This window comes from Haliaeetus albicilla, chromosome 21, assembly GCF_947461875.1.
Source record: "Haliaeetus albicilla chromosome 21, bHalAlb1.1, whole genome shotgun sequence".
Classification (NCBI taxonomy): domain Eukaryota; kingdom Metazoa; phylum Chordata; class Aves; order Accipitriformes; family Accipitridae; genus Haliaeetus; species Haliaeetus albicilla.
Window position 1 is genome coordinate 10,623,591 of NC_091503.1, and position 16,825 is coordinate 10,640,415.

The following is a 16,825-nucleotide window of genomic DNA, read 5'->3' on the forward strand; positions in this document are numbered from 1 at the left end:
GTCAGGAAAGCATAGTTTGACAGAGAGGAACAATGCTGTGACAACAACAAAATCAGGTGCCTTTGTTCAAACTCAAGGAAAGTGACTGATTGATAGGTAACACGGGTAATCTGCTGCTAGGACTTCACTCGCATCTGTCTGTGACAAAAACCCCCACAGCTGTTCAGCTCTAGCTAGGGTAGTGGTTCTGTGACAGGGCTTGTTTGAATACATGTGCATTTCAGTCTGGACTTAATGTTCTTTTTCTCTTGTCAAATGCTCCCATAAATATACATACCAAGTAATCTACTTGGTTGCTATAATTGACTTTATCATAGGAAATAATGGAGCTGAAATCTACTACAGATGTTTGCTCTACTTCTCCAGATCTATGCAAATCATGACTTAAGTTCTACAGGTATTATTCCTCTCCTTAGTCTAGTTATAATTCAGAGATGTATTTTGAATACATCTTCATTCTTCTGTTCCTGTATATCTAAGGACATGTATATTTCCATCCTCTTTCCCTCCCTGCTGTTTTTTCTCTTCTCTTATTCTCACTGTGCTCATTCTATACTTGTTCACCACCTGTGTTACAGTTAAAATTTCCAGAACAACTTGTGCTATGGCTGAACCTTATGCAATGTTTAGCCTGCTTATCTGCATCCACAGGCTTCAATCCAAGAAACAGGCTGTGTCAGGAGGAAAGCCTGAGTTGGTTCCATTCTGCAGCATGGCTTTGGATCGCTTTGTAGGTAGGTTAGGTACCAATGTATGTGCTCTGCCAAGTCTGTCACCAGGTATGGTGTCTTGCAGAGACATTACGTTGGAGATGTAGTTAAGGTAAGTTGGCTGAATGATCCTTTTTAAGTGGTCTGATGTCATGAGCAACAACAGCAAGGGTGCCTGTGGTGCATAAATTCCAGCTGCCTTGAGATCAGGTGGTCATGTAGCAATGAAGCACAGAGGATTTATGGACAGAAATACATATGTAGGGTGGGATCTACCAAATTCTGTTCTTGAGCCACCTTCTACACCTATAGCCTACCAAATTGTACAGGCATTACCACCAGGAACAAACAGGGAAAATTAATATGGAGCAGTGATCACATTTTTATAATCAGGATAGGTAGGTGAGAGGGCTAGGAAATAAAAAGTGTGTTACTAAGATGGCTCTAATTGTGAGCCTCCCGTTCACTATTCCTTTTGTATAGAAGAGTGACATCTATGCATACTGCTAGAGGCTCTCAAGAATCCAAGCTCTGTCCTGTTCCTTGGCAGTCAGAAGTGTTCCTGGCCTTGGTTCTCAGTGATGAGTTTTCAGTTATGACTTTAGATTCAATGTGTAATCCTTCTGCAGTAACTACATACCTGAAAATGTTACCGAGGCTATAAAATGAAATATTAGAGCAATAGAAAAAAAAGAGACACACATATTTTATTTCAATGAATCGTTTAATTGGGCATTTGTCTAGATATGTGATTTATCAGGGAAACTAGATTTTTTTCAAGTACTTAAGCATTATTTCCCATTTTATTCTTTGGACAGGGGAATGAACTGAATCTGGCAAACTCTAACTTGTTGCTAAATCTCTTGCTTCTGCTTCCTGAAGTACTATTCAGTTCTTGTCTTCCTTTTCAAAAATACATCTGATGCTCCCTTTCAGTATTATTCTGTTCCCTGCTGCCATATGAGATGGCAAAACATATTTTCTTGTTAATCTTCATGTATGCCTCCCACAAAGGTGAGGGTACCTGATGCCTGAGAAACCTTTCTAGATTTATAATGAGTCTTCCCAAGTCTTCCACTGCTCCAACTCACTGCGTTCTAAATTTCCAAAACTGTGTTGGCATTAGTACTGTAACAAAGACTTTGAAGACTATTACATGTAGGCAGGTTTTTTTTCAAAACAACAGGTTAATTTCAAAGCTCAGCCTGAGACATGTTAAAAGACCCCATTTTCAAAGCAGACTTCTTGTGTGTCCAGTGAAAATTCATTCATTTTCAGCTAAACACCTTAGAATTACCTGCTGCTTTTTAAATTGCTTACAGGTTGTATACACAGCATAAAGTGACCAGAGAATGATTTTCAGTGTAATAAACTATATGGAAGGTGAAAGTGAATGGAGGATTATGGATTTATCTTTTTTTTAAAGAAACAGATGAAAAGGCAAAAAGCTGTGTACCTAGCTGAAGTAGAGAAGGTTGGAGTGGGACCCTTGTGAATGCATTCATTCTGCATGTTTATACTGCTGTTGAGAGAAATGGGACTTCGAGTATGTGTCTGTAAATAAATGAATTACTCTGAGAACAACCCCGTTAACTTTTTTTCCACAATTTCCAATCCAAATTGAACCAACCCAAAAGCCTAACATTTTTGTAGCAAGGGGTAATTACTAGAAATAAACAGTATGAGAAAGAACAGTAAAGTTGCTAAGCCAGGCAGTAAAAGGCCAAAAAAAATCTAAAAAGTGATGTTGTATTATGCAAATAATCATAATTCTCTCCTGTTATGTGTATACATTATGATACAATCTATGATAATATCAGAGCTAGTGTTGTTGGGTTCCTTTTATTTTTCCATTGGATAGATTTTTATTTTCTGCACAGATGTGCAGAGATGCTAAAGACTATCAGCTGCACACTTGAACAGACTTTTTTCTAAATGAGAAAAATAAATAGTTGCACCCATTTTCATTCTTAGACATGACTGACTGATTTTTGGCTTAAGCTTCCTGAAGTACCTTTTCTGAGGCACATTGCCAACATGGAAAATTTCACCAGAACAATGGAAACATTAACACAGTTAAACAACTGAAAATGGGATACAAATATTGTCTAGTGAACCTCATTAAGAGGACAGATGGCATGCTAGTTGTATTTATTGGAAACAGAGAAATGCAGATATAGGCACTGTAATGAAACTAACTGTAGAAGCCAAAGCTAATGCAATAAGTAGTTTCTATGTGGATTAAATCAAACAGATTGTTTCAGTGAAGATTTTAACTGATGCTACCTGTCCAGTGTCATTAAGTCCTTACTAGAGACAAAGTACAACAGCATCTTAGTGGTACATATATAGAGAATTACTGGTTTCTTCTTCAGGTGTTCTCATCTGAGGAGCTGCAGTCCTTTCTATTAGTTCTGTGCAGTTTTCTAAATTTAAATTCAAATCAACAGCAGCTTTATCTCAAATATCCTTCCTGGACATCCAAGCAAGAGATTAGTGAAGCAACTTCTTTTATGCAAAAACAACCAAGCAATTGAAATGGAGAGCTGAATTAGGGACCTGCCAGAAGATACTATGTCGAAGAAATAACCTATCACTATAGGTTGACTAATAGTTGGTCACTTGGTTCCATACCACCCACAATATTAAATATGGTTAGAGGCAAGGAAGAAAAGAAGCTTAATCTAATCCAGATGCAGAGTTTAATTCTAAATACCATGTAATCCATCGTTGTTTGTACTTGTGTGTATGAAAGAAAGAGGAGAGCTTGGAAGAGAAAGTGTCAGCTGCTGCTTGCTGGATAGCAAAGCAGGGTATGTGGCATATGTTGTCTCAGTTTCTCCTAGCCAAGACCCTTCCCTTTCCTGGAGTGGGGAAGATATCCTCATAACATCTTGAAAGCCACTCCCTCACTAGCAGTGTGAATATCCTTACTGTCAATGTAACTGTAAGTTTTTGAGCAGTTTTTGTAGGATATGATATTGAGTCAGCCTCTGCTAGTTTTGAATCATTCTTAATTCTGATTATTTTTTCCCCCCTTTATGCACCCACTAAGATTTTTCCTTCTGCTAAGAAAACAGTTCTTTTTATTTTTTTTCTATTACTGTCAATCCAAAGCTAAAATGATAAACTATTCTGTGTGTTAAGATGATAATTCTGAGGGGGGTGTGTTTTTTCTTTTTGTTTGTTCTTTCTTTCTCTGCTCGATAAGATCTCAACTTTGAACACCAATCTTCTATTTCGACATGGATACTTGTTATGCCAGATTTCAAACAAAAGCCACAGGAGACTTCAGCTATACAGGAGTCATTGAGGAAGATGATTGAACTGTGAAGGGCACTCGGATTCCTTTGTTTGAAAGTTTTGCAGGATTCTTCAGTTATTTTAAGAGCTGTAACAACCTGAGGGTGGGTTGAATACTATCTTTAAAGGATGAAACTTAAAATAGTTAGAATTCATGTTTATGACAGTTACTTTGATATCAGGATATTACTCATGCTTCAGCAACAGAAGAGATTAGACATAACTAACCTTTCGGATATGCTGTATAGCTTGGATTGGACTTTTAACTTCGCTGATGTTTTATTTTTCTGTCCCTGAGCATTCTGGTGCTTGGGATTGGGGCAGGCAGTGGCTATCGCTTCAGTGGAGATTGATTTGACTCACAGGAATACCCTCTCCTGTTGTTTTATTTTCCTATTGGTTAACTATTATTAAAGTTAACTAGGCAAGAATAGAAAACCAATAGGAAAACCCAGCTAGAAGTCAATTTTTCTTTGTCAGCTCAAATTCCTATGGTTAGAGATTCAGGCAGCAATTTTATGTCCCATACCTGCTGCTATTTTTCTTTTGCTTGCTAATGAATCCCTGCAAAGAGGCAGTAGCAAATTAATTGATTTCCTGCATGTGTCCCAGGCTTTGCTATTGAATTTAGAAGGAAACTATATTAAAAAGGGGTAAAGAGGAGGTTGGTTGGTTGCTTTTCGAATTGCTGCTTTGGATTTTTTTGCTAAATGTTTGATTTGTTAAAGTTTTAATTGCTCCCATTAGGTATTTCAGTTCTAAATAGGCTCATAGTATGTTTATGCAACTCAAGAGAAGAGGACAGATTGGAGGAAGGGTGAAAATGTTCAGGGGTGGGTCAACTGATAGCTGATAATGAAATTTTAATTGTAGTAGTAATTTAAGATAAAATAATAAGCACTAACATGAAATGTATTGAGGCTTTTTACGTAATTATATCTTTGTAAGAATTTACTTAGATTATAGTATTGTTTTGACACAAACATGCTGTGTTGGGTTGGATTTGTTTGCAGGCATGATCGAAATGGGAACAAAATACTGTCTTTTTTAATTCGCTATCTTGTATCAATAGACTATGGTTTAGAGCATTGGTATGTTATGCCTTAATGAGGATGTAATATCTGCTGGCCAGAAAGGGAAGAAGGAGTCCTGGATTGGGAGATTTTTTTTTTACTTCCAGCTGTGTCACTGATTCAAGCACACTGTTGCTGCTTAAAAAAAACAAACAACCTAGCTCTAGCCACTCGAAAGTAATCTACTCATTTTGTTACCCCACATGGTGTGCTTTAGTCATTTCCCCTGTCCTGGTTCAGATAGGACTTTTAGTTTTAGGATGAGTCATGAGGTTCAGAAAGGACCCCCTTGTGTTCTAAACCCCGTCTCAGAGGGGAATCTAGGTGTGGCTGAATCCAGCCACAGTCAATAGTTTATGTCTAAAGGATTTTATGTGCACAATCAATCCTTGATATCACTTAGCTAAGATTTCAACATTTCAGTGCGCTTATTCCCAATTCACTTACTGAGTATCTGACACAACAAGGATTCTCTCAACCTCGAGGATTAACCTTGAGAGGCATCCCTACTCAAGGGGGGATCCTGGTGTGCAGCCTCCTGCTGTGCAGGAAAGCTCAATGGGCCCTGGGCTGTCCACTATTTACAGAGGAAGAAAGTTGACCTCTAGTCATATTTGCATACTGACTACAGGTGTTAGCTTATTCCAAATTTGGCTTGAGTTGGACATTGAGCAGCACTGTGGTTGGGTGGGTGCATTGTTCAAATTAGCCCTTGGCTATTGTGGTGTTGCCTGTCTCCCACAAATCCACTTTGAGCCAGATGCAGCCATCATGATCAGACACATCCATTGTGACCACCACTAGTGGTTATCACTTGAACAGGGTTATGGGAAATAAGGGTCAGGTGTGGGGCTGGGGTGGGGAGCACACCACCACGATGTGCTGTGTAGGTTATTCCTGGTATTCTGCAGTTGCGTCCCACAGTTATGAAAAGTCCCGATTTACCTTATAAGCTTTTCTGCAATAGGATCTATTTATTAAAGCAAAACTTGGTGTCCATTCTCTGTGAGTAAGGATACAATGGTAACTAGTCAGGTGTCTTAGAGCAAAAGAGAAAAGGGAGTACATAATCAGTTGTTTTGTTTATTTTGATTTTTGGTAGAAGTTATAGAGCACTTAGGCTGTTCAGAAATTACATCCGATATTTGTCCCAGCAATAGCTATTCATGACAGGTAGAGATCATGAAACTGACCCACAAAAGAGAGGATATTTGTAAGTATCTGCGTACTACTCGGCTGTTTAAAATTACTGGGTTTATGTCGACCACTTGTTCTTATTCATTCCCCTACAATCAGGCTTCTCATTCTCTTTTAAGTAGTGACAAAACTACAATGGTCAGTACTGTTTTGCTTGTTTGTTTAAATATATCTCTTTTCAGAGGTATTTTTCTCAAAATAAACCCTTTCAATTTATTAACTTTGTTTTGGTAAAGATTTTAGTTAGGTTAATAGAAGAACTATAAAATCTGTTGGCTTGATAAAAACTTTTTTACTACTGAAGCCAGGCTTTTAATGGAAGATAACTATAACAAAGTTATTTCAGATAATTTTAATAAAAATTCTGTGTGGTCTTTTTCTTTTCTTTTAAGTAACCAAAGCAATGAAATAAAATGGAGAATAGAAGAATAGAGTGAAAAGTAGATTTGTTTCAAACTCATGAATTGGCTTTGAAATCTTGAATATTAATTAATTCCCCTTTCTCTCCCCACTGTACTTCTATTTTAGCCAATTCCTTCACAAGCTTTCCGTGGAGAATCAGAACACTTCATCATATGTGCCCCACATTTTATAAACTTTCTTCTAGACTACTGAAGTATTCTACTTAAAGCTAGCTTTTGGAAATAACAGGATAACTTAATCTGTGGAGTTCTGGGGGCTAAAAACTATTTGTCTTTTTCTTGAAAGCAAGCTGCAGGGACTGACTTGTACTAATTATTGAATTTTCTGTAGGCATGTCTGTACGGTTAAATCACTGCCTAGCTGTACTCTTAAGCCAGCAAGCCTAGGCCATGTTTAATTTCATTCTTGGGAAAACCCTAAAACCTGAGAAAAGTCTGTCCTCCCTAATGAGCTTGAGGTCTCTCTCTTATTCAGCATGGTGTGCCATGTAAAATATTGGTCTGGGAGGCAGAAATAGATTCCTGGGTGCAATAAGAAACATCTGAGCAAGAGTAGCTGCTTGAATAGTCTCTCTGCTATAATTTGCAGCTAGTCCTTTTCCATAAAAATCACTGCTACAGATGCTTTCAATGAATTGTAAGTAAATGGCTGCTGGAGTAGACAAGTGTTCACCCAGTCAGATACAACTGATGGATGACCGAACAAGCTGTTTCTTATTGCTGCTGTGTTGTCAGTTGCCATCTCCAGCTGAGGTGCTGTTCGTGGCTGCTTGGTAATTTGCACACTACAGCAGCAGGTAGGGATGCTTACAAGCTAAAGCTCTGGATCAGGCCCAGGACAAAGGTGTTGGAGGCAAATTCTGTGTGATCTGATTACAGACGTGGCTAGACCTGCTTCAGTAAGCTACTGTGTGCATGTATATATCTAAGTTGATATGAGCTAATAACCAGGGCTCTTGAGTTGACTGATTTGTTTTTCTCTAGTATCTCTAAATCCAGAAAATCAATGTGAACATCATGAGATACAGGATGCTATGGTATCTCAGTCAGCAGTTTCCTCATAAATATTCAATACAGGTTGCAGGTTGCTGCTCAAGTCTTGATGTGAAATTTCTTCTGTCTGGATACCTAGCTAAGGTTAGTTAAAGTCCATAAAGCCAGTCTCCCAAGATGTAAGGAAGAGAACAAAGTCTGTACTTTTTAGCATTGAAACCTTGACATGGTCCAGAGAGAAACATGGTTGATGACTTTCTTTAACCTTGGGGGGTTTTTTATGCTCTTGCATATCTCTCACTTACTGGTGGTTATCTTAAGGGAATAATCATAATCACCCCATCAAAAGAGAAATTAAAAAGTAGTAGTTCACAAAGATTTTTTTTAATTAAAAAAACCTTCAAGATGCAGGCAGGAGACCCTCAGCAGAACGGGGCTTACCCAGTTTGTTACAAAGTACAGCAATATAATGACTGATCCAAGGAGCAGATTTTGTATTTGTCAACACAATGCAAGGATCCCCCAGTACCAAGTAAACAGGCTTGTGCTCTTCAGTTGGGATTTTCTGAATTTAAGCAAGTTAGGGAAACAGAGAGGCTCTTTCAGGTGGCTGACAGGAAAGCTGCAGGATAGCCTCACTTCTGTTAATGGCTGTCCCTGTGCTACAGAAAAGGACCAAGTCTTTGATGTGGAGAACACTGTACTAACAAGGTCTTTTGGATGAGATCCACACTCCAGCTGAGATCAATGTCCTCTTGTACTGAAGATGCAGCAGAGGGATGGTCACAAGTAGAAAGTAGCAGGTGGTAGTAAGGGGAAGTTCAGTGATGCATAGATACATGGGCTTTTTTGACATCCAGTAGGACTGCGATGGTAACTTCTGTGCTAGCACATAAGTATTGGACATGAGATGATGTTTATTCAGGAATGTGAGGGAAGAGATGGTAATTATTGTCTGTGTTGGTACTAGCAACATAGGCATCACAAAGACATAGGAAAGGTGTTTAGGAGTTTAACTTGGCTGCTTAGCAGAGACCAGGGACCAGGACCTCCATAGGATCATCCATGTTTTTATCCAAAGGGCCAGGCAGAGATTTGAAGTCTCAATGTGTGGATGAGGCAAATGATGTAAAGAAGAGCACATGATATAAAGGTGAGATTTAGTTATATTAGGAACTGAGGAAACTTTCTGGACAAGAGGAAACTGTATAGGAAGGATGGGCTACATCTTAATCATAATGGAGTCAGGATGATGGTACTGAATGAGAAATGTTACAGAGGAATATTGAACTTAGAAATTGGGGGAAAGCTTAGCGGCACAGAAGATGACCTGGTTTAAACTGATGTGAAGAATGTCCAATGCACTCCTGAAAAGTCTGAGAGAAATAAACAACACATAAAAAAATAAAGGAGGTAAATTAGCTCACCTATAATGCCAATTGATTTGTAAGTGCAGTATTAAGTGATAGAGTGTAAAATCTTTGAAGTATTTTTATACCAGCCTAAATTCTGAAAAGTAAGATAGAATTAGAGCATATGACATTAAGTGACACCTGCAAGCTGGCATTTCAGAAAGAAGAAATTCAATGGGACATGATGTTACCAACTTTATAGGAATCAAAGTAGTTTACACTGACAGGAGGGTGAAAGGCTCTGTGTGTGTAAAAGTTATGTGAAGTGTAATGGGACAAGTTTTAAAGGAAAAGAGAAGTACTATGGAATCCTGATATGTAGAATTCCTGGAGTCTAATAATAAGATTGTATTGATTGTACTGTTCACACCATAGTTAGGAAAGATAATGAATGCAGTGTTAAAGAAAATCAGGCAAATTGCAATTTTCAGACAGGTAGCAATAGTGGGAAACTTCAGCTACTGCATACAGGTCAACTCCATTTTTAGATGCAATAATTGGCTGCTTCTGAGACAAACTACTCACAACAAGAAGAAAATACGCTGTTCTGGTTTAGACTGAGTGCTGCTCAACAGCCAGTTCTGAGCTGCTCTGTGGTAGTTACCATAGTACAATTAGGTTTAATGTGGTAGCAGGAGGCAACAGGGCAAAACAAATCCAGTGCATGCGTATTCAATTTTAAGAGTTGGAACTGTATGAAAATGAGAAAAATTGTCTAAAACAAACATCACCCCCTAAAAGAAGCAGTGTCAGAAAATGCAAGCAGGCTGGAGGCTGTTAAAAAAACCTTTTGTAAGAAGACCAAGTAAGTTGCAGTTCAAACAGAAAACAAATAAAACTGAAAGGTCAACATAAAAAAAAAATATGGTGGGAATGAAATCTCCAATTGAGAAGAATAGGAAGGCCCACAAAAAATAGCAGGTGCCATGCTTGAACTCATGAAGTTCTTTAAATACTTCAAAACCAGGGAACCAGGTAGTTGGTGGTATTGCTTGATGACAAAAGAGCCAGAGGTACAGCAGAGAAGTAAGGTGAATTCTTTACATTGGCCTTTGCTGCTGTATGTATTGGAGAGATTCCCAGTGACCCATCCTTTTTAACAGACAGAGCAAAGAAGCTAGCTCAATTTGAAGTAAATATATGGGTTATATTAGATCTGATAGACAAGTTGCATCAAGTAAGGCTAGGATGGTATTCACTAGAGGACTCTGAAGGAATTCAGATGTGAAATTACTGACCTTGGTCTGCAGCCCAACATTACAAATAGCTGCTATACCAGAGGAGTGGAATATTACCACTGCAATCCTACCTGCAAAATGGCTCTGGAGGACACCCTGTCAGCTACAGAGCAACAAAGCTGGTGTATACCTCTGGTAAGATGGCAGAATCTGTAATAACAAGTATAAGCACATGGATAAATGCTGTCTGGGAGTCAGTGTGGTTTCTGTAGAGGGAGGACCTGCCTTGCTAACAAGCTGTGTAACACTTCTGTGAATGTGGTAGAATGTGGGTAAAGAGAATCCAGTGGCTATAAAGAAGAAAGTCAGTTACTGTGGTGTGAGTGGCTAAACCCTGAGGAGTGGAATGTGACTTGATGAATAAACCTCTGTGGTGGAAGAATGCAAGTGGAGATGGGCAAGGGTGATGTGACCATGAAGCCCAGAGAATGATGCAAAGAAGCTGACTTCTGTCTTCACTCAGAAGGGACTGGAGGGTGGCTTTTGTTTTAGATGAACAACAGTCAAGTGGATTAACTGGAGGTGTAAATGTCTCCCTGAGTTAGCCAGACCAGCATGGGGGGAGTGAACATGTGGCTCAGCCCAACATAAAGTATAAAAACTAGGAAAAGTATTTGGAAGAGAGCAACAGTATTGACTTGGTTTCAACCCATGTATTCCTTCCCCATGAGTTGGGACACCCAGTGTCGTGACAGTAAGTATATTTTAGAGACAAGACCGGCAATGGGAATCACTTTGGTATTGTGACTGAACTGTATCTTGCAATTGCTGTATTTTGCTAAATATAACATACACATGTATTGTGTTTTCAGTATATTTTGTCACTCTGCTAAATCAGAAACCCTGTGTAACATCAAATATATTCAAGTAAGTAAATCTGATATTAAACATTATACCCTCCACACATGGAATATCTAAAAGAACCTGGTTAGAGTATATTGAACTCTGACACATGGCTTTGGGGGAAGGCCTCCCTTGTACTAAAAGCTGGTTAAAGGAGAGGAAGGGTAGGGCTTAGCAATCACTTTTCAGGATAAGGAAGGGACAGCACTGGAGTCCTGCAGGGTTGGCAATAGGATTGGCTTTATGTAACTTCAGTAGTGACCTAGAAAACATAATAAACAGTAAAACTTCCAAGCTTGCAGATGATAGACAGTAATCTTTGAAGTAAGCCAAAAAGTGTACTAATGGTAAGGAAGTCTAAACCAGCCTTTTAAAACTGGGGGGGGGGGGGGGAAGCAGCAGATGAGCTTCCACGTAGATGATTCATGTAGGCAATTTAACCCAGGGGACGACAATCTAAACCACATCTAAATGATGCCAAACTCAAAACTGGAAGTTATAACACAGCAAGGAGGTTTTGGATTGACAGTTCTGTGAAATGTTTGGTTTTGTGTACCATATGCTGCCCCTACAACAGTGCTCAATATTCGTGTGGTTTGAAGGAATGGAAAGGATGACAGAAAGTGGCCAGGCCTGCATGATCTTCCTAAATAGTATGTCCATTCTGGAGATGGAAGCTGGGCTAGATCCTTGATAGGATGTGCCTTTGTTTACTATATTTTTTATTACATTCAGATAATGTGCAGTGTTAGGCAGTAACCGAAGACTGGTGGTATTCCCCTTATGCAGTGGCAGAAGTCCAAACCTTGCAATGTTCCTTCATACCTTGGATGATGAGGTGGTGGAACATGGTTGTTACATCTGAACTAAAAGCCATGCAGGTAGTATGACATTTTCAGGTTTAGAAACACCAGCACGAAATGTGGGCAATTGACAATCGTTTTATCGCAGCATAAAATGAGTTCCCATTTGTTATCTGAACCATAATGATTAGCCAAATGTTCCTAGTTGATTCTGAATGTACTCATTTAAATCTGAATAAAAGATCATTTGTACACTTCCTTGGGCAAAGAGCATGCATATTTTCCAGTTATCGCAGTTGACTTAATGAGTGGCTACTCAGTTGTGTACTAAGCCCTCAGTACCAAACTGCTTCTCTGGATTAATAATCTTTGTGATACTTCATTAATATTCATTGTTAATTAACACTTATGGGACAGAGGAGGAAATGTGCAGTCTAGCATTTTTTTTATTGTTCAAGCTTCATTAATTCAACATCACAGTTTTTCAACTATTTTTTATAATATACTCTACCTATGAGGAACAATACTTGGGAGAATTAATCACATAGTTGATAAAGAACCTGATAAAAGTAAAAGTTTTGTCAAAACATCCTAAACAACTGCTTATATCCTCTCCATCATGACACATCTTCAAGAGTTTCCCTGTCTGCTATTCTGCTAAGCTGTTGTACAGTATCACTTTTTTCCCTTGCATTTATGTCATATTTAACATTGCTGTATTTGTCAAGGTCTAAGGGATATATTGTAGCAAAGTTTGAAGGGAAAGATTTTTTTTCTTCTGTTGGACCAGCTAATATAACCAGAAATAAACCCCAAGCTTTCATGTATACCAGTTCTTCCTGCCATAGAAAATCATATTAGTATTTACAACATTTTTCCCCTCAAGATTTTATCTATACATGTGTTGAATACTGAACAGAGAAATGGAGAAAAGAAGCAAAAACCCTGAACACCCCTTCCCAATCCCCAAGATTACCAAATCAAAACATTTTCTTCCCCCTAAACTATTTATTTTTCCCTCATATGAATATTAGTTTCATTTAAAAAAAACTTTAAAAAATTAAATCAGAGCATTTACAGTTTTTGTTGAAGGATGAATCAGTAAAGTTCTCCAGAAAGAAAAATGATTAAAAGGAAAGAATATTGAGAAAATGCCCTAAATTACAATACAGTATCTATCTACAAATCTGTGGTGAAAACAAATCCCCCACTAAATTTCAGTGATAATGAGAAAACATGGGAGTTAAACCTCCTCAGAAAATAACTGGTGCTGTGCTATTTAAGAAGAAATTTCTTCCTGTGCAAGGAACTGGCAAAGGACTTATCCATCTTATAGACCTTATTTTAAATGGAAAAAGAAAAAAAAAAAGCTTTCAAAAAAATCTCTCTTGGTATTTCATACTTAAAGTATTGAAGAAAAAACACCCTTCTGAGAAAAGGCAAAATTAGCGTAAGTTTTGTCTGTAAGTTGAAATCTGGATAAGAATCTTGCTAGGTTTATATACTACATTTCTATTGCACAAAAGGTCAGCTGTTGTTTTGGCTGACATTCTTAATATAGTAATATTTCACAGCTGGCAATTTGCAGCCAGTAATAGCCAGATGGTGCTTTTTCTAAGGTGAATTTAGGGCATTTTGAGCAGTTGTAAATGTGAGACTCATAACAGCAAAAAAACCCCAAAGTATTCTAGAGCTCTGTCTTTCTGGATTCAATAGCGTGCCTGATCATAAGCCAAGATTAGACATGTTTTATGTGGTAGTCTGTAATAAGGGAACTATGATAATCAGGCATAACTAAATTGTTTTATTTCTGACCTCTGTCGGATTTCAGCTTCAACTCACAGAGCTCATTGCTCTCCTGCTCTCTTGAGAATGCTTATTTTGAGATTTTCTGCAATTTTTGTAGCTATTTTGGCAGACTTTATTTTAAATCACTGCCTCGTTATACAAGGTATCCCTGGTGCCTGTGAAAAACATTTTATATTACCAGGTACTAATGTTAGAAAATTTTGGAGAGCTGGAACAGGAGATAAAGGTGTGGATCTGAAAACATGTATATCTTGAATAAAATCAGTTGGTCAAAAAAAAAAAAGTGGAGGGATGACTAATGTGTTTACCTTGTGTGTGTTTACCATATTCATGCAGCAAGACTATGTAATCCTAATTTTTAAGGAAGCCTGCTTGTGAAGAGTGAAAATTTGTTACCATGTTCATTTCCAAGCCTGAAGTGTTTATAATGGGCAAGGGAATGGTAAACAATGAGCTTCATGGATTTCTTGCCAGTCAGTAGTCTTTTCTGAACATTATTTAAGATTGACATGGTAATCTGCATTCAAACTATATCAGGGTTAGACCCATTTTAGAGTAAAGCAGACCTGAAACTAAGCAACCTCTCATCTTTCTATTCTTTAGGAAGCTTGTCAAGATGTATATATATATCAAGGTATGAAGTTGAAAAGAGTCAAGTGGAATAATGTTATTACTCCTGGATTTCAAGGCAAAAATCCTTGTCCTGGTGAAATATATTACAGTCTTCGGGGTTTTTTTTTGTCCAGTGAGCAACAAATTTACCAGCATTCATTTGTAAACTTTCCTTGCAATTGAGCTAATGATATGTCCCGTGGTAAGAACACAGAACATTGGACTACAGGGATCTGGTTGGTTATGGAGTCCAGTGTCCCCCAGCTGCGGGCAACGAACCATGTGTATTCTCTCACTTTGTGGGAGAATATGAATACCAAGGAAAGAAAGTACTGCTATTTCATCTCGAACAGGACAGAAGTGAACAGGTCAAACAAAACACCTAAGCAGAGGATTATGAAAACGACCTTTTTTTTTTTAAGATGGTGAAACTGCACTGGACTTAATATTTAATGAGGCCCAGTGGGAAGGAAGCTTGGTTATACCTAAAGCTGATAGTACTCTTGTTGTTTAACAGAAAGACATGTTTTGTAACTGAATAAGATATATTTTTTGGCTTAAAATTGCTTTGTTGTGTATATCCATAATATGTGTATATCTACTTTTTTTATATAAAAGTGGAGGAACTTTTGAACTGTACTTCTGGCCAAGTGGGTGAAGGCTCTTACCTAGTGAGGGTTATTATCTGCCTGAGGAGACAAAAACTCATGTCTGTAGTCACCCAAAAGACCTGAAGTTAGCATACTTGATGCGTCCACTTACATCAGCAGGGAGCACAACTCCTTAAAGTGGTGAGAAAGTGCTGCATCTAGCAACCCTTTCTCTGTAACTTTCCTAGAATATCCGGTAAAAAGCAAATGCTTAGAAAGTAGAGGTCCAGTGCTCCGTGAAGGTTTTGAGTTTATGGTGCCTGCCTTCCTGGGAAAGAGGTCAGCCTAAGTGGTATAAGTCATGCAGTTGGCTTTCTCCTGCGTACTTTTCTGGAATAAAAAAAAAAAATAAAAATAGAGGGGTCAGTGGACATTTGGAAATGTCTTACAAGGATGCTTATATAAGTATCTTAAAACTTAGGGATTTTTTTGTGACTATCTGCTTTTAAGCAACCTGGTTATCAGTGTTTCTTTCCTTTCTGATTTTAAACTCTAAGTAGTTATACCCAGAAGCTCTGTCTTGGTTTTGGTAGTCACAGGAGTCTTCTGTTTCAAACATAAAGTGGAGCTCAATGATGCAGGCAAACATTTTAAATCTATATCAACAAATTCCTGCATGTATTTCGAGCCACAAAGGGAGATCATTGTGCGATTGGGATCTACAGGGATTCTTTGTTCTTGCAAGTTGGGTCAGTGGCAAACTAGATGTACTCTTAGAATGTACCTAAATGAGTAATGATATATTTCAGCATTCCGAGCTTCTTTTGAAAACTTAAGTGGCTGTAAGTGTTGTTTGGTAATGTGTAAGGGTATCTTTCACACAGAAAATATTTTTCCAATAAATTACCAAGTGTTGGATAAATATATTCTTTCCTTACATGGAATATCATACTGAGGTCTTATATTCCCCTGTTTTAGCATCTGATGAAATTATACTGTGTCACTTTGCAACTGATTGCTGGAGGAAGATGCCAATAAACCAGCTCATGTCATCACAATTACTCTCAGATGCTGTGTCTGAGAGAAGAGGAGAGACAAAAAAGTTACCAGAAAACGTGATATTTCCCAGGGGAAAATACAATGGAGTTGTTTTGTATGGCACTCGTATTATATATATTTACTTTTTAATTTTTTTTTCATTTGTGTTTGGACACTGCTGAATGATGGGAGGGAGAAATTCATGGCTGGAACACAAAGATTTATAAGCCAAAAACTGCAGGGAATTTAGTGGTGCTGTAAGTAAACATCTAGCCCAGTGACACCCCAGTGAGGGTCAGATCTTTGAGGTGAAGTAGCCATCAGAATGAGCTGTGTTATCCTACAGGATATGTAGGACAGAGAGATTACAGCAGGAAAGGAACGAAATCTGTTTGTGCCTCCAGGACACTTTGTTATAAATTTGATCCATTTATGCGTCTAAAAGGTTGTTTAAAACTCTAATTAGCAACAGGAAACCAAAAGGACTTGAACTGCAATCCATTGTTTTGTTTAATGTGGAAGGCGGTGAATCTTGCCCATGGCATCAAAGACAGCAATGGGAAAGCTGCTTGTTCTGTGTATAACAAAGTGAAATGTGTGTTGCCCTTAACCTTAGCTTTCCCCCCAAGTCTTTAACTTAAAGAACTAATTTGAACAAGGCAGAATTCATTCATTTTACCTAACTATAGCCTAGGAGGAAGTTGGGCAAAATTGCTAATAACTGTGTCTCTAACTGTGGAGTTGCTATTTGTATAAAGACTGCCTGAGCAGAACTACTTTTA